This window comes from Maylandia zebra, linkage group LG3 (assembly GCF_041146795.1).
Source record: "Maylandia zebra isolate NMK-2024a linkage group LG3, Mzebra_GT3a, whole genome shotgun sequence".
In the NCBI taxonomy this organism is placed as follows: domain Eukaryota; kingdom Metazoa; phylum Chordata; class Actinopteri; order Cichliformes; family Cichlidae; genus Maylandia; species Maylandia zebra.
In genome coordinates this window covers 21,157,630-21,174,421 of record NC_135169.1, presented here as the reverse complement: position 1 = coordinate 21,174,421, position 16,792 = coordinate 21,157,630, and the positions used below count along the sequence as shown (strand labels likewise).

Here is a 16,792-nt window from a genome sequence, read left to right as displayed (position 1 = left end):
AACTGCTAAAAGCTGAAGGTTACACAGAAGAAGAAGTTGGAAAAAAGCTGAAAATGTTTTAATTTTAAATTAGAAAAACCTAAGAAATGAGAAAAGAACATTTAGAGTCAGAAAACATCTGAAAGAATATTAAAAGGTCATATTCTTTGAATCACTGAATGACTAAAATGTGATCCCTCCACTTGGACCCACACAGTTTAAAAAGTTTACATCTCTGAGCTTTGAAAGACAAGATGTTGGAAAAAGAACAACGATGGCGACGTTTTGAGGGTAAAATGATGGCTGTGACACTGTGGACACAGCAGCAGTTGAAAGAGAAGTGTTTAAGATTAATTTTGGCAGAGTGGCAGAGAGAGCTCGTTAAGCAGGCAGGTGTGAGCCTGGTTGCTATAGTGACCGCACCCAATGGCTCCATACACACGGACACAGACATGCACCTCACTTTTGCTGCTTAAAATGAACAGAAAAGTCAGGCCGAAACAAATCGTTCCCAAATGAAAAGTAAAAGTCGTATTGACAAAATTCTTTCACTGTGAGCGAGAGCAATGTCTAGTCTACCAAATTCTCAGTTTTCATGTCTGTGGAGTTTATTATATGGACGTGGTGACAGTGGAAAGACACCATGCTCTTCTGATTTTCAAACCAACCTTCTGAGCCAATTTAACATTAGAGTCTATGGAAGAGCTGGAGGGAGGAGGCTGTGCATTGGTGACATTTATGAAAGAACCATAACACCTAGTACAATAGTAAACACATTGGATGAAAGAGGACAGCGATGGCTACGTTTTGAGGGTAAAATCATACCTGTAGAGCAAACGCTGCGGACACAGCAGCAGTTTTAAAAAAGATTTTAAGATTAATTTTTTTGCTCCTCTCACTCTAGCAGTTGAGCTGCCTCACTCTAGCCCCAACATTCCGTCCCATACACACCCATTATAAACTCTGAAACGGGTGAAAAAACATCATGAAACTTAAACTGGAACTGAAGAAAAAGTATAATAGATATTGAAAAGATAAATACAAGTTGAATAGTTGAATGTCTTGTCTTCGTTTTAAAGTTTGAATGGTGGCTCTATGTCAATGTATGTGGAAGTAGATACAGTTTAAAGAGGAGGAAGTTGAATGAGAATTTGAAGGGTCTCCCCATTGAAATACATTATAAATTTTTGTTGAAAAAAGTTGAATAAAATTAAAAATATAAATGTTAAAAATGAGAAAAATAGAAGCAATGTTGTCCAAAAGAATAGGAATCTAACGGTGTTTGAATGGTTTTTCTAAGTTGAACGGTTTTGAAGGAGATAGATTACAAAAAACGTACGGAATACAGAATAATAATAAAATAGAATAAAGATTAGAAGAACAATACTGTGAATGCTTTTCAAGCATTCACACTAACTAGAAAGTGCATTTTCTGAAGAAACTGCAGTGTGAATGCTTGAATCTGAATGTATGCACTGAAATGAATTAATTGCTGAATATTAAGCTAAAAATGTTGAATTAGCTGGAAAATAAAGAATTTTTAACCTGAAAACAAAAGTGCTGAACTTTTGAAAGCTGATGTTCACACAGAAGAAGTTGGAAAATAACTGAAAATGTTTAAAATTTTAATTAGAAAAAGATGAGTAATGACAAAAAGAAAATGTAGTCAGCAAACCTCTGAATGAATAACAAAAGTTCATATTCTTCTAATCACTTAAAGAGTGGAATTATGTTTTATAAATCTCTAATTCATAAAAAAAATAATAAAAATAAATGTAAAAACAAATTTGTTAAATTGAACTGAAAAGATGAACAAACATTCTGGAGAAAATACAAACTTTCATATACAGCATAATGTTTTTCAGACATATACACATATGTATATCATGTTTAATAGTACCGGTATTATATACATCATAATCAAATAAAAACATTAGTCCTTTTTGTGAACATGGATAAATAAGTATCAATAGTTTACAGCATTGTTCAGCCATGCCGCTAAATGCTTTTTTACACAGTGTTTTAACCTGGGCTCAGACACAAAGTCCCAAATTTAGTTAGTCCCTGACTTTGAGTTGTGCTTATGACTAATTATTATACACAAGTCTTTATCTATCTGAACTCTAAGGACACAAATATGAAAAAACCTATACTTACCAGCTGATACCCCACACTACACACTAGGTGTGCCATGTGACCTGAAACTTTGGTACAAACTCATCATAATCATTCTGTTAACACTGTTTTTTAACACTGTTTGTGTTGCTGTTCAGCAGTTTAAAATGTTTTAGATTGGATTACATGGAATGAATTTGAATTTTCTTGGGGGGTTTTGTGTGTGTTTTGTTCTTAGCAGATTTTTTCTTCCATACTGTTGAATTCCAGTTACCACATTTCTGGTCATATGACATCCCGAGTGCCCACTTAAAAAAATCCCTACAGTTAATTCAACATTAAAACAAAATAAAAATATGTTAAATAAATAAAGGTTTGCTCTGTGATGAAATACTAAATAAGCATACATTGTACAGAGCACTAACAATGAAAACAATCCTTTAGCCTGTTGATCAGAGAGAGGCAGTCATTGTATCCATTTAAAACCTGTAATCACAGAGCACAATGTTACTGTGAAACTATGAAGTCCCATATGATCCTCATAATGTCCAGTGACTTCAGAGTGGATCCTCCCTGTCATCTGGCCAGAGTTTGATGTGTGGCAAGCAGCACAGAAGCAGGATAGCTGAGAACTTTAAAAGAAGAGCAGAAAACAGCAACATATGTAGTTGTAAATGTAAATATCAGTGATACTTGTCTTGTCAAAGGGAATAAAATAATGAAAATGTTAACTTACACACTCATTTAGGGAGGATCTTGACACTGCACAGAGGAGGCACAGTCAGTCTGACAATGATGGTGATCTCCAGGGATGTTTTCCTGCAGCAACATTCCTGCCAACTGGCCGTATGATCCAGAGTAGTTGGTTTGTAGTGAACAGAAAGGTGTATATGTTAGGTAGTGTGCACTCAGAGCTGGTCCTAAGAAACAAACACATCCTGTAATAAACTGAATACCTGTAGTAGTGCTGCTGCAAATATAAAGCCCTTCTATCATGAGTGGTTTCAAAGAAGGTGTTTTGGAGGCTCAGTCACAGAAACTGTGCAGTCTGTTCAGTCCTGAGTGTCTCAGCTCTGAAGGGGATGGATCACAGAGGGAAACACCTGAGTACAGACATTACAATACACTCTAACACTCCTAAGGTCAAGTGAAAACACAATTTAAACAGTTTACAAAGAATGAACACATGTTTTCATGGAAATTATGTCATTAACCCTTTTTGTTGTGAGTAAATCTCACCGACTGCTTGTGGGACAAGCTAGAAGGAGGACTTATCACAGAATGTCTCCTGTGCTCCAGATGTGAAGTCTCACGCTCTGATCGTACGGTGATGAAGATGGTGATGATGAAGCCTCTCTGTTCTGTGGCATTACAGTTTCTGGCTGCTATGTGCCTCACACTGTTGGATCTTACATGTGAAGATTGGAGAAGACACAGGAGGACTGTGTCGCTTGGCGTTTTTCAGCAGCAAGCCAAGAGTGAAAAACAGGTAGAGAGAAAATTTAGCAGAGAGAACAGACAGAGCAGGAGAGACACGGCTTTAAATCAAACCGCAAAAGGATTGTTGGTTTGGCAAAATTTCTCACAAACCACAGAGTGAAATACAGATGGAAAGAAGGCAGAGACAATAGGTGGAGCAGGACAGAGGATAGAGGGGTTGGGGGGTTGGGATGTGAGAGAGAAGACTGGAGATCTGGTCCTTGTTCTTCTTCTTCTACACACTCTGAACAAAAAACAAGAAAAAAAAATAATTTTATTAAAATTATATCACATGGTAATTGTATGAACTAAATGTGACTACTGCAAAAGGACAAAACAAATATTCAAGCTAAACTGTTGTCGGCTGCCATGTGCAAAAAGTTGCATAATTGGGCACTTTTTAAAAGAATAAATATTTAATTAAATTCAGCAATAATATTTTTAAATACAAATATGATTGAGTGAATCATTAATTAATCACATGTAGTGTGACTACAAAAATGTACGAAAAAAATATTTTAGCCCAATTGTTAAGCTGCACTTATGTGTATTTATTATAAAATTGTGTTTAAAAGGTCTAGCACAAAGTTTGAACCCATCACTTTACAGCTTATATTAGTCATATTATTTTTTTATTTTGGTCTACTTCTCTTACAGTATGTGCACACCTACCAGGCAAAGCACAGTGTCAGTCAGGTTCCTGAAAGAAACGAGAAATAATACGTTAGTTGTCTGTACAGTGTTATCAGACTAACAGAAATACAAAGCCCACACGACATGATACACTGAACTTCTAGTCAGCAGGGTAATTATAGAGTAATATAGCACACCAACTGATACAGCAGTCATTTTACAATTCAAACTAGTTAACTGAAGTATTGCCACTTATGTAAGGCTACTGTTAGACTGTTACTAGCCTTAGCATTGCTGCTAGCGCTAGCATTCCGGCTAGCATTAGCACTTCAGTTAGTGTTAGCAATGCAGCTAGCATTAGCATTGCAGCTAGCGTTAGCATTGCAGCTAGCGTTAGCATTGCAGCTAGCGTTAGCATTGCAGCTAGCGCTAGCAATGCTGCTAGCGCTAGCGCTAGCACTCTTACTGTTAAAACTGAGCCACAATGGCAATAATAAAGCTAATTTCTTACTTTGGTCTCACTGACCGGCAATAAATATCACAGGAATATTATTTTTGTCAGTTAACAACTGCTAAGGCTAGTGTTAGCACTATAGCTAGCGTTAGCATTGTTGCTAGCATTAGCATTGAAGCTAGCGTTAGCACTGCTGCTAACAGCAAAACGTAATAAACGTATATAAATGATAGCGAAGGTTATTCTTTTTTCTTTCTTTCTTCTTTGAATTGTTTTTAACTCTGTTGGACTTGATATGTGAGTTTAAATGTCAAACATGTATTTTTTCCATCATAAAAATAAAACACTGCAGTACTGAGTGTACTGTACTTACCACAGCAGAGAGCAAAGCGGAATGACGACAGTTGGTCCAGTGATAGGTTAAAAACAGATGAGGCGTTCAGGTGGTGCTTGGAAATTTGACCATCAGTTTGAACAGCAATAATGAGCATATACATGTCTGTGTGTTGGTCTCTGTGTGTGACAGACATAGAGAGATAGAGGGAAAAAATACACTATACTAGTGTACAAATTGGTCCTTTTTGCCCAAGTATAAGCGAATGAGTGACATACAGAAAAACAGGGCAACTGGCATTAAATGAGCAAATAAAAAGTATTAAATCTTGAACTGTTTTGTGGGTTTTATTTTAAGACTACTTTGAGTGTATTCGTGGGGAGATAAACTATACAGACTATAAACAAAGACATTAAATGAGATTAGATTAGTTAAACGTTAGTTAAAAGGTGGGAAAATTAACTACAGACCGATAGATGCTGAGAGCTTTAATTATCCAGTCAGAAAGGATGATTTTGAAGTCATCAACTGACTCCAACTGCCCAGATCTGAAAAACCTTTGTGCCAATCACAATGCTCTACTTAGTTGGCATATACTAACTACTGAAAAACTATTAATCTGTGGCAAAACCCTGTCAAATCTGTCTTATTGTACTATTGAAAAAGTTAATCTTACTACAATCTAACATTTTAACCATGGCAGAGTGAGAGAGAGCTCGTTAAGCAGGCAGGTGTGAGCCTGGTTGCTATAGTGACTGCACCCAATGGCTCCATACACACGACACAGACATGCACCTCACTTTTGCTGCTTAAAATGAACAGAAAAGTCAGGCCGAAACAAATTGTTCCCATATGAAAAGTACAAGTCGTATTCACGAAATTCTTTCACCGTGAGCGACAGCAGCTTCTAGTCTACTGAATTCTCAGTTTTCATGCCTGTGGAGTTTATTATATGGACGTGGTGACAGTGGAAAGACACCATGCTCTTCTGATTTTCAAACGAACCTTCTGAGCCATTTTAACATTAGAGTCTATGGAAGAGTTGGAGGGAGGAGGCTGCGCATTGGTGACATTTATGAAAGAACCATAACACCTAGGACAATAGTAAACACATTGGATGAAAGAGGACAGCGATGGCTACGTTTTGAGGGTAAAATCATACCTGTAGAGCAAACGCTGCGGACACAGCAGCAGTTTTAAAAAAGATTTTAAGATTAATTTTTTTGCTCCTCTCACTCTAGCAGTTGAGCTGTCTCACTCTAGCCCCAACATTCCGTCCCATACACACCCATTATAAACTCTGAAACGGGTGAAAAAACATCATGAAACTTAAACTGGAACTGAAGAAAAAGTATAATAGATATTGAAAAGATAAATACAAGTTGAATAGTTGAATGTCTTGTCTTCGTTTTAAAGTTTGAATGGTGGCTCTATGTCAATGTATGTGGAAGTAGTAAGAGTTTAAAAATGAGTAAGTTGAATGAGAATTTGAAGGGTCTCCCCATTGAAATACATGGGAAATTTTTGTTGAATAAAGTTGAATAAAATTAAAAATATAAATGTTAAAAATGAGAAAAATAGAAGCAGTCATGTCCAAAATAATAGGAATCTAACGATGTTTGAATGGTTTTTCTAAGTTGAACGGTTTTGAAGGAGTAGGCTTTCAAAAAACGTACGGAATAAGAAAATATAATAATAAAGATTAGAAGAACAATACTGTGAATGCTTTTCAAGCATTCACACTAATAATAAAGATTACAACAACAATACTGTGAATGCTTTTCAAGCATTCACACTAATAACAGGATTTCAGTTGTTGGCCAGTATAGCCACCAGCTCAGCCTGTAGATTAGTGAGTTAGAACTAAGAAACTATTCGCTGTTATTTATTTATTTATACTTACTGACTAAATTCAAACAGACCTGAGTTTACTTCAAAGGCTGAGCAGATGTAGGACAATTCAGTGTTTCCACAAACATGAAGAGATGTTTGTGGAAACACTGCAGGCAGACATGTGACCAAAGGCCATGATGTTACCGTAGAGACAGACTGACCCGCCTGTCAGGTCAAATGTGCAGTTAGTTTGTAGTAAAAGACTAACTATGATTAATCATTTCCCTAACAATCACTGCACCCCCACTCAATTTTAGATAGTCAGTGCACTGGTTTACACGCTGACACACCTGAGTGACAAACCGTCTGTCAATTAAATCATCACGTTATTCATGATGAAAATGGAAACCATTCTGCTTCCCTGAGAATCTTTTTTGTTGTGTTTACATTCTCAGGCTGATTGTATGCACATCACCACTTTAACATCCTGTAAATTGCATCTGTCTGTTGATTCTGTTAAATGAGTTGTGTTATTGTTGGGATCCATGTGAGCAGCTGGTGAACTGATGGAAGCACATTTTCTTATTTTATGCAATTTTATGTACCTGCCTGTCAAGCTGACTGACCAACACAGTGTAACTTACAGAAGGTGAAGGCATCCATTCAAACGGGTCAGAGGCATATCAAGAAAACCATTACATGGGAACTACATTACAGAATTACACAATTACAAGTCTGATCACCAGGGTTCATTACATATATTTACCTTCGATCAAGACATTGTTTTTGTAACACTGCATGTAGATTATATTAACACAGACATATTTTGTATGAACGGCTGTTTGCAACTTGTTGTATTGGCAAATTCAGTGAAACCACTGAAAGGCATTGCAGCTTCATTTAAAGACACTTATCAGCACCAAGTGCTCTAAACTTACTATGACAGGTATGCTGCATGCTGAAATAAAGATAATTTACATACCAGCCTACTGGGAAAAAATCTTTCCACTGTGGTGCGTTTATAAACTTTTGGTCAACGTGGTTGCTGCTAAGTGTCAATCATTCCCACCTCTTGAACTACAACCATTTTCTTCTGCTTATCCAGGACCGAGTTGCAGGACAGCAGCTTAAGCAAGGAAGTCTGTACCTCCCTCTTCCCAGCTAACAACGTAGCTGAGAGATATAATCTCTTCAGCATGTCTTGAACCTGGGTATCTTTTCTGGTGACATGGTTGAAAAACCTTTTCTGGGAGCCCAGGAGTCACCTAAGAGCTTTTCAGGTGCCTGAACTTCCTCAACTGGCAATTTCAATGTGGGGCAGTATTGACTCTACTATCAGCTTCTTACCTTATCTCTAACGAGGGGTCTGGTCAGTCTAGACCCTTTTGCTTTTGGTATCTTTCAGCTTCATTCACTAGCTCAGGCTCCTTCACCACTTGATAGCTGAGGATTGTGTGTCAGACCACCGCCTGACACACATTGGCTCTAACTCATAGGCCAAAGGTGTCAAACTCCAGGCCTCGAGGGCTGCTGTCCTGCTTGTTTTCCTACTAACTGGTAAATGGCCTGTATTTGTATTTGTATAGCGCTTTTCTAGTCCTTAGAAAAGCGCTTTACACAACCAGTCATCCACCCATTCACACACACATTCACACACTGGTGATGGCAAGCTAAATTGTAGTCACAGCCACCCTGGGGTGCACTGACAGAGGCGAGGCTGCTGGACACTGGCACCACCGGGCCCTCTGACCACCAGTAGGCAACGGGTGAAGTGTCTTGCCCAAGGACACAACGACCGAGACTGTCCAAGCTGGGGCTCGAACCAGCAACCTTCCGATTACAAGGCGAACTCCCAACTCTTGAGCCACGATCGCCCCTTGAAGCTTCTTAATGGCAAAGCACACCTGATCCAGGTAATTGGCAGCAGGTAGGGCCAGGATATCTCAAAAACAAGCAGGATGCTGGCCCTCCAGAACTGGAGTTTGACACCCCTGCCCTAGGAGATGGGACTACAGGAGTGAGCCCATCTATCTTCTTCGGGCTCTAACTAGCTAGGGTATGGCAGGGGTGGCAAACTCCAGGCCTCGAGAGCTGATGTCCTGCAGGTTTTAGATAACACCCTGGGTCAACACACCTGAATCAAATGATTAGTTCATTACTGGGCTTCTGGAGAACTTCAAGAAATATTGGAAAGGTAGTTTAGCCGTTTAAATCAGCTGTGATGGATGAAGGACACATCTAAAACCTGCAGGACACCGGCCCTCGAGGCCTGGAATTTGCCACCCCTTTATCACGATATATATTTGAAAATTTGCAATAACGATATAACTGACAATATAATTGATGCGAGACAAAATACAGAATACAACTTCACAACTTTACTAGCGCAAAAAACCCCATCAATTTATTTTCACTTAAACAAGCAGCTGTTTTTTTGTGTGCATTAAAGCTCACTGCACACTGGATTATAAGGTGCACTGTCGATTTTTGAGAAAATTTAAGGCTTTTACGAGCACCTTATAGTCCCATAAATATGGTAATAACAATGGCCTTTTTGCATGTTCTACCAAAAAATTGTGCTTTGGTGGCTATCTGATAGACAAACACCAAACTAGTTCCACACCACTGAAGTTGCACCATTTTTACAAACCAATTCATCCATTTCACTCAACGATCCACTTTCCCCCTTCTCATCTTCCCTTGCCGCCATGCTTTTCCGGCCATGTGCGTATGAAGTCAAAGGCGCTCCACATGCGCGTTTTACCCATATTCTATCGCAATATTTTATTTTCTTATTGTTGCATAACATTGTACCGGTATTACTGTGAACGGTATAATATGGCCCAGCCCTACTCCCTACCCAGGTCTGGTTCCAGGGAGCATGTTTCTGCTATTGATTGTGTATACAAATGTTTTTGTTCACACTATATTTTAATATATTTAAATAATGCAAACACTTAAAAAACTCATAGGTGATAGTTTTTACCTCCCCAGTCAACTCAAACACTGTGTCTGGCATTTATGTAGTTTATCGAGTTTAGGCTATCAGGTCACTGTTTACCTCATAATGCTGATTGTGGACATTTCCAACTATTTACTTTGGAGGAGATTATAAAACTTTGTAAAAGGAGTAAATGAGTCAGGGAACACTTGGACACTTGGTGATTGAACTCTCTGTGATGTGAGAATGTAATTAAACTGTTTATTGGAGGGAAAGTTGCATGTTGAAAATTCCTAATTGCAACAATATCATAAATAAATAAGCATGTTCATGCACCTTTGTGTGTGTTATACCCTTGACTAAAGTTCAGGCGATGAGGTTTGAGGTGTAGATGAGAGACAAAAGAGACCAGTGGTGGAGGAGGCATGTGAAGAACAGAAGGAGAAAGAAATAATGGGAGATACATAGGGAGTGTCCAAATTCATGGGCTGCATCCTTCTGAGGCCGCAATTGTAGGCCGTTTACGTCACAGTGACGCGACAAAGGCTGTCCAACTTTGTAGACTGTTCCGAATGCAGCCGACAAATGCGTCCTCCTTTTCCCCGAATTTGAAGGATGGTACGGGTGTGTCCTTCGTGGCCCACCATATCCCAGAATTCATAGCGCAGCCCAGCCAAGTTTTAATATTTCTCTTAATGCTCTTTTTGGGTCACAAATAAACTTTTAACATATTTTCAGCTGTGATTGTTGCTGTGTAAACTTCAAATATCTGCTTGGTTTATCAAGATATCACATATTTGCAGAAGTGCTCCGACGTTTTCAGAGACGTCTGTTATCCACCAGCTCGATAGTTAGCCGGGAGCTTGATGGTCAATAGAGCCGGCGAGAATAGCAAATTCACGGCACATCATTTCACTACCCAGGTTAATCATGATATATATGTCACTTAGATAACCTAAAAATGTTATTGTTTGGCTTTTTTCAGTTTTATTTGTTCGTGAGTAAATCGGTTTGGCTGAGATTAAAGTTATTAGATTAGATTAGTTAAAATAAAACTTCCCTTGGGTGGGTTCCTCCTTGGTTTTCACACAGCTGAATAAATGTCTAAGCTGTATTTAGGCATTTAAAATGTTTATCAGATATGTCCTTAGAGAACTTTCAGGAATCAGGAACATTCTAATAAGAGGTTTGTTAGGGTAGAAACAGTTAAGTGTTCCACCTCCTTTAGGTTAAGATGAGCAATTGGGGGGTGCTCAGGTCATTGCATCAGCATCTCACCGTATAACCCTGACTTCAGCAAATATAAGAAAAAATTTTGGTAATTTTTTTCATCATCTCCGTAACTTTCCTCCTTGATCCTTTGCTTATACTGAGGCTACTGGCTTGTGACTGGCTCTGGCTATTTTAGCTTCAGCCACTTTCAGCAACCTTGTTACCTTCTTTAACAGGTTCATGTTTAAGTTTCTGATAAGGGTTGTTAGAAACGTTTTCATGGCAGTCAACCTGCAGTTTACTTTGACGTTTTTGTTCACAGTGAGGAGCTTTGACATTAACAAAATGTGGTAACTGTAAATTTTACCAATCGAGACATCACTGTTTCAGTTTATGATCGTAGGTAGCTTTGTTCTTTTCCACAAAGGCTTTTTTGTTTAAACATGCTTGATATCACGTAGCACATACCATCGTTTCACAGTGTCGTAGCCTTTAGCAAGTCTACTTATATGGTCACAACATTATGCTCATAATCAAAATCCCTGAATGCGATTTTCACTTTGAGCTTCACTGTTGAGCTCTATTGTGACGGTGGTTATTAACTTTCCCTGTTCAGACAGTCTTTCTGCTTCCTGACACCAAAACCCAACATAAATGCTGCAAATATGACAAGAGCAGTGTCAGCAGAACCCTATTAAGCTTGTATATTCACAAATTTATATATTTATATACTAATATATATAAGCTATGTGCTCTTTATTTCTGATGTGACATTTACACATTTGAGCCCTGAAACTTTTAACTTTAAGCATTGAAAATATGTATATATTTTCTGCTCATCAGTACCTGTAAATCCCCCCCCCCCCCCCCCCCCCCCAAGCATCTGAGGGTGCCACCGGGGTGCCTCGTGTGATGAAAATATTATACATTCATATATTTCTTGAGCATGACTGGGACCTTACTGTGGCACCAGTTATGCTGAGCTTTGTAGTTTTTGTATAATTACATGAGTGACCTTGTTTGTTTGTTTTTTTTCTGTTTGTTTTAGTTCCTGAAGACCTCCCACAACTACACGACTGTGTGGAAAATGAGAGTGTGGATGAGCAGCAGGTCTGTAACCAGGAGATGAACTCCAGTTTAATCTTTTTCCAGATTAAAGAGGAACAGGAGGACCCAGAGCCTCCACAGATTAAAGAGGAACAGGAGGAACTGTGCAGCAGTCAGGAGGGAGAGCAGCTTGGACTGAAGCAGGAGGCTGATACCTTCATGGTGACTCTAACTTATGAGCAAAGTGACCACAGTGAACCAGAACCAAACAGTGAGCAGTACCTTCCTCTCAGCTCTCCTGAAGCAGAGCTGAAGAAGAGAACAGATCATGGTAAAAGTCTAGACGACACTCTTGTGTCAGACAGTCAGAGTAAAACTCATACAAGGAAAAATTCTGTGCAATGCAACACCTGTGGAAAAATGTTTCCCTATAGATCCCATCTGATTACACATCTGAGAGTTCACACAGGTGAGAAGCTGTATTCTTGTACCGTTTGTGGGAAAAGATTTGGTCAGAAATCCGATTTGGAACGTCATGTAAGAATTCACACGGGGGAGAAACCGTATTCTTGTGCTATTTGTGGTAAAAAATTCAGAGAGAAGTCGGGTATGGAGCGACATGTGAGAATTCACACAGGTGAGAAACCGCATTGTTGTAGCATCTGTGGGAAAAGATTCATTCAGATGATACAATTAAAGAAACACATGAAAATTCACACTGGTTAAGGTTTCATGTGGGACAGCTGTGAGTCATAGCAGCGTGTTGGTGGTAGAGCTCACACTGACCAGAAGTCAAATTACTGCGACACCTGAGTGAAAAGCCATTCTCGAAGTGAAGGGAGAAGCTCACTTAAAAAAACAACAACCCAGAAACATTGTAATTCTTTATCAATCAAAACACAAGAGTGATTTATTTGTTGAGACTTTTATTCGTAAAACAGAAGCAACAAAGGTCGTTGGTTATAAATTGATAATGCTGCCCATTCATACTTAGCATTAAGGCTAAAGTGTGACTCAGCTGCCACTGGGACACAAACGTCAGTAAAAGAGCAGTACGTTCTGAGTAAACTAATCATGTTCTATGTTGGTTGTAATTCACTTTTTATTTGAATAAATGTATTTCTATAAATATGCAACTTGACCTGCTCCTAAATAATGTAAAGCTGAATTTCTGTTGTTATTACTGCAGCCCACATGCAGTACCATCATGGCCCACCAGGAAGCACTGTTAAAATTGTTTCAGGGAAAACCTGACATTCTTACATTTCATGAAGGTTCTAGTTCAGTATGCTCCTGTTCTTTTATTTTATTGTTTATTGGAGTTAATTATCCTTTCTCAAAGTTTAAATAAATATTTCATCAAAACTTCTTTTGAGTATTTTTTTTCTGTGGTATCTCTAGAAAATGCTTTCCCTGCTCTGGATTTCAGATAAATACGGCCCGGTGTATTATAGTTTCTGTTTGCCTTTCCATCCTTTAACAAGATGCACGAGTTGTAGCTGCAGTAACAAATTTTTTTCTGAGTTTTCTCATTGCTTTTTGCTCATCAAATCAGTCATTATTTGTATTTTATTAGATTTTATGTCATTATGTGGTACAGAAAAATACTCAAATTCAGATTCCTGGTGCCAAAATTATATATATATGTAAATAACCCTGAATGCCTTTCCTTGCACCTTATTTTGGCACTCATTGCTGTTTTCTACTACCAACTTCCTGTTCGGGTGTAGCTTTTATTTTGATGGGACGATTTCCTGTAAAACTGTTTTGGCGCAGTTTTCAGCAGCAGTTGCGGGAGTTTTGAAATGTGATGGCTTAACGGAGCCTATGGAGATTTCTTTTGTCATTAGCAGCCCCCTTGATAGAGGCACAAGGTATGGTTATGATATAAATAAGGACACGTTTAGATGTTTTTGTGACTGTCGCTACATTTGTTAAATGTTACGTTGAAACGAACTTCATGTTATTTTTTTATTTTTATTTTTTTCTCTTTTTTGTATTTTCTCTTTTTAAGGAGAAGGATGTACATCAAAAGGTCTGCTCCACAGGGCCATACTGAGGTCCCGCACCCACCCTCAAATCCCATGGGAAATTTTCCAGTGTTTAATTGACTCAGCTCTTAAATACAGTTTGTTTAAAAAAAAAAACAAAACAAGAGTTTTTCAGAGTTTAGAAGAGCATTCATTCATTCCGTATTTCCTAATTGTGCTCGGCCAAGAATATTTTAATAAAAAAGTGTAGCTCTGTCAGGAACTTTAGACCAGCTACACAAGCTAAACGTTAACATCAATGATGATGTTAAGTCATGTAGTTATAACTAATACCACGGTTGTCATTTTTTCTATGTGCCACCAGCACATTTATCACAAGCAAAGAGTAATGCTGAGGCTAATTGGTCACAGATTTTGATAGGCACTCTTGTCACTTATCCATGGCAATCTATCTGGTAGTTGTTGAAAATTTACTCAGACTATAGGGGGGAAAGTCAGTAGATCATCAAAGTGATCATAAATTCAAACTGAACTTTTAAACCAATCCATCAAGTACTGGAAGATCATCCACTAGTGATGGAAACTCATAAAAGCCGTTTCATGAGCTGAAGATATTCAGAAAAAGGTGAAATAAAGTGGACCCATGGTTTTAGAGCTGCAACATATTCTGTCAATGCATATCCTTTATTTATAATTGGCCTAATGACACATAAAACATCCAGTATAGTAACAAGAGAAAATTATTGGGTGTATCATTTTCTTATGCCCTCTGTTATATAGAACAAAATGTTGAGTCTCCTTATATATCAGTCCATGGGACAGACTAGAAACTTTGCATAAACATGCTTCTCGCTGTCATCTCGGCTTGCCACTGAGTTTCATCCTTATGTCATTTTTAAGTAATGACGCTTACTGCCTCTGCTGAAACCCTTACAACAGAGTCCTCAACTCCTTTGGTGCTTTTGGGATACCAATGGTTGAAATTACAGATGTGCAAAGATGTTAAGGTAACCTCTGTAGAAAGAGTCGACTATGTGACTATTTATGAGGTCTGGTAGTAGTAATTTGTAATTTGCCCCTCTTTGGTTATGTATGTGTGGATGAACATAATTTTATTTTGCAATTTAGGAAATTTTTTTTTTTTTTTTTTTTTTTTTTTTGCCTGTCCCGTTTGGCTCTTTTGCCATCAGAATTGTTGTCTAAAGGCAAAGAAAGATGCCCAACGGATTTACTTTACCAAATTGACCATCCCAGCCTTGCCGTAATGGTCCATTTGATTCACCTTTTATTGTTTATTTTATTTTCACTTGCTGAATACGGGACAGACTTGACTGGGGGAAAGAAGGGGAGAAAGAAAGAGGGAAAGAGAAACAGCTGAGAAGAGGGACGGGGGAGAAGGGCAAAAGACAAAAACCAACAGAACGGGCAGAGAAAAAAAAATGCATATATCAATCACCTGGATCACCTGCTGAGAAAGAAAAAAGAAAGCAAGCAGAAGAGAACAAGAGTAATAGAATAAACAACATCACAATGATATATGGGAATATGACAGTAAATACTAAATATTAAACATTATTGTGCAGCACATAAGATCAACAGAACACAGTGTGCTTTGAGGTAGGAGCCAAAAAGGGTGTAGTTTGTGGGTGTGATCACCCGTGTGTACACCTGTGAGCATGGACGCGCTTGTTTTTTGTTTTTTTTAAAAGGTTCCTTCATGTAATGATCTGCTAGAGGGTGTGGGGGGGCCACAGCCCCGCCCTCCAGGGCATGAAGCAGGTATGGAGGAGATCAAAACTCCAGACATCCAGAGGCCCCCAGAACACAAGAGACCAAGGAAGACCAACAGAGGGGCAGCTGCGCCACTGTCCCGGAAAGAGCTGAGGAGAGTCCCAGATGAGGGCTCACTCAGCAGCCGCGGAGCAGAAGCCAGGGGGGGTTGCAGTGACGCGCCCGTGAGCTCCGCCGGCAGCCAGCCGTGCCTGAGTGACCGAGCCCCAGGCTCCAGGCCCCGATAAGCGGCCGCCAAGGGGTGAGCCGGTGTGTACCTGGACGCCCATCCCCAGACACAAAGAACCACCAACGCACCGATGTCTGAGGGAGTCCGCCACTGGCAGGGGAAGTGTTATAAGGTTTACGATTGTAAGAGTGTGGATTATTTTTGCTTACACGCTGTTTCTATGTATACATCCCCAGCTCTTATGGTGAGATTGATGGTTTACTGCCATTAAACCTTCAAAACGTCATCAGTAAAGTGTCATCCTTCATTCGGGGGGGTTCGCTACAATATGTATGTGTGTGTATATATGTATATAAAAAAAAAAAAACACCCAGCACGCCCCTGCGGGCGGTTTATCCTTCAAGCTCGGGTCCTCTACCAGAGGCCTGGGAGCTTGAGGGTCCTGCGCAGTATCTTAGCTGTTCCCAGGACTGCGCTCTTCTGGACAGAGATCTCCGATGTTGTTCCCGGGATCTGCTGGAGCCACTCGCCTATCTTGGGAGTCACCGCACCTAGTGCTCCGATTACCACGGGGACCACCGTTACCTTCACCCTCCACATCCTCTCGAGCTCTTCTCTGAGCCCTTGGTATTTCTCCAGCTTCTCGTGTTCCTTCTTCCTGATATTGCTGTCATTCGGAACCGCTACATCGATCACTACGGCCGTCTTCTTCTGTTTGTCTACCACCACTATGTCCGGTTGGTTAGCCACCACCATTTTGTCCGTCTGTATCTGGAAGTCCCACAGGATCTTAGCTCGGTCATTCTCCATATAT

At 39.3% G+C, this 16,792-nt stretch overlaps 1 protein-coding gene and 1 long non-coding RNA gene across 2 annotated transcripts in view; one reads left to right on the top strand and one right to left on the bottom strand.

Annotated features, from left to right (window-relative positions):
* LOC112432869 (uncharacterized) overlaps positions 1-16,792 on the top strand; it is a 30,329-nt gene that overhangs the window by 5,254 nt on the left and 8,283 nt on the right. The gene's annotated exons all lie outside the window — the stretch shown is intronic.
* On the bottom strand, positions 1,588-5,933 carry LOC143416803 (uncharacterized). Its single transcript, XR_013097057.1, has 5 exons — positions 4,246-5,933; positions 3,334-3,817; positions 3,051-3,167; positions 2,831-2,934; positions 1,588-2,726 (listed from the first exon to the last, which is right to left on the bottom strand). It is a non-coding gene; the product is annotated as an uncharacterized LOC143416803 (long non-coding RNA).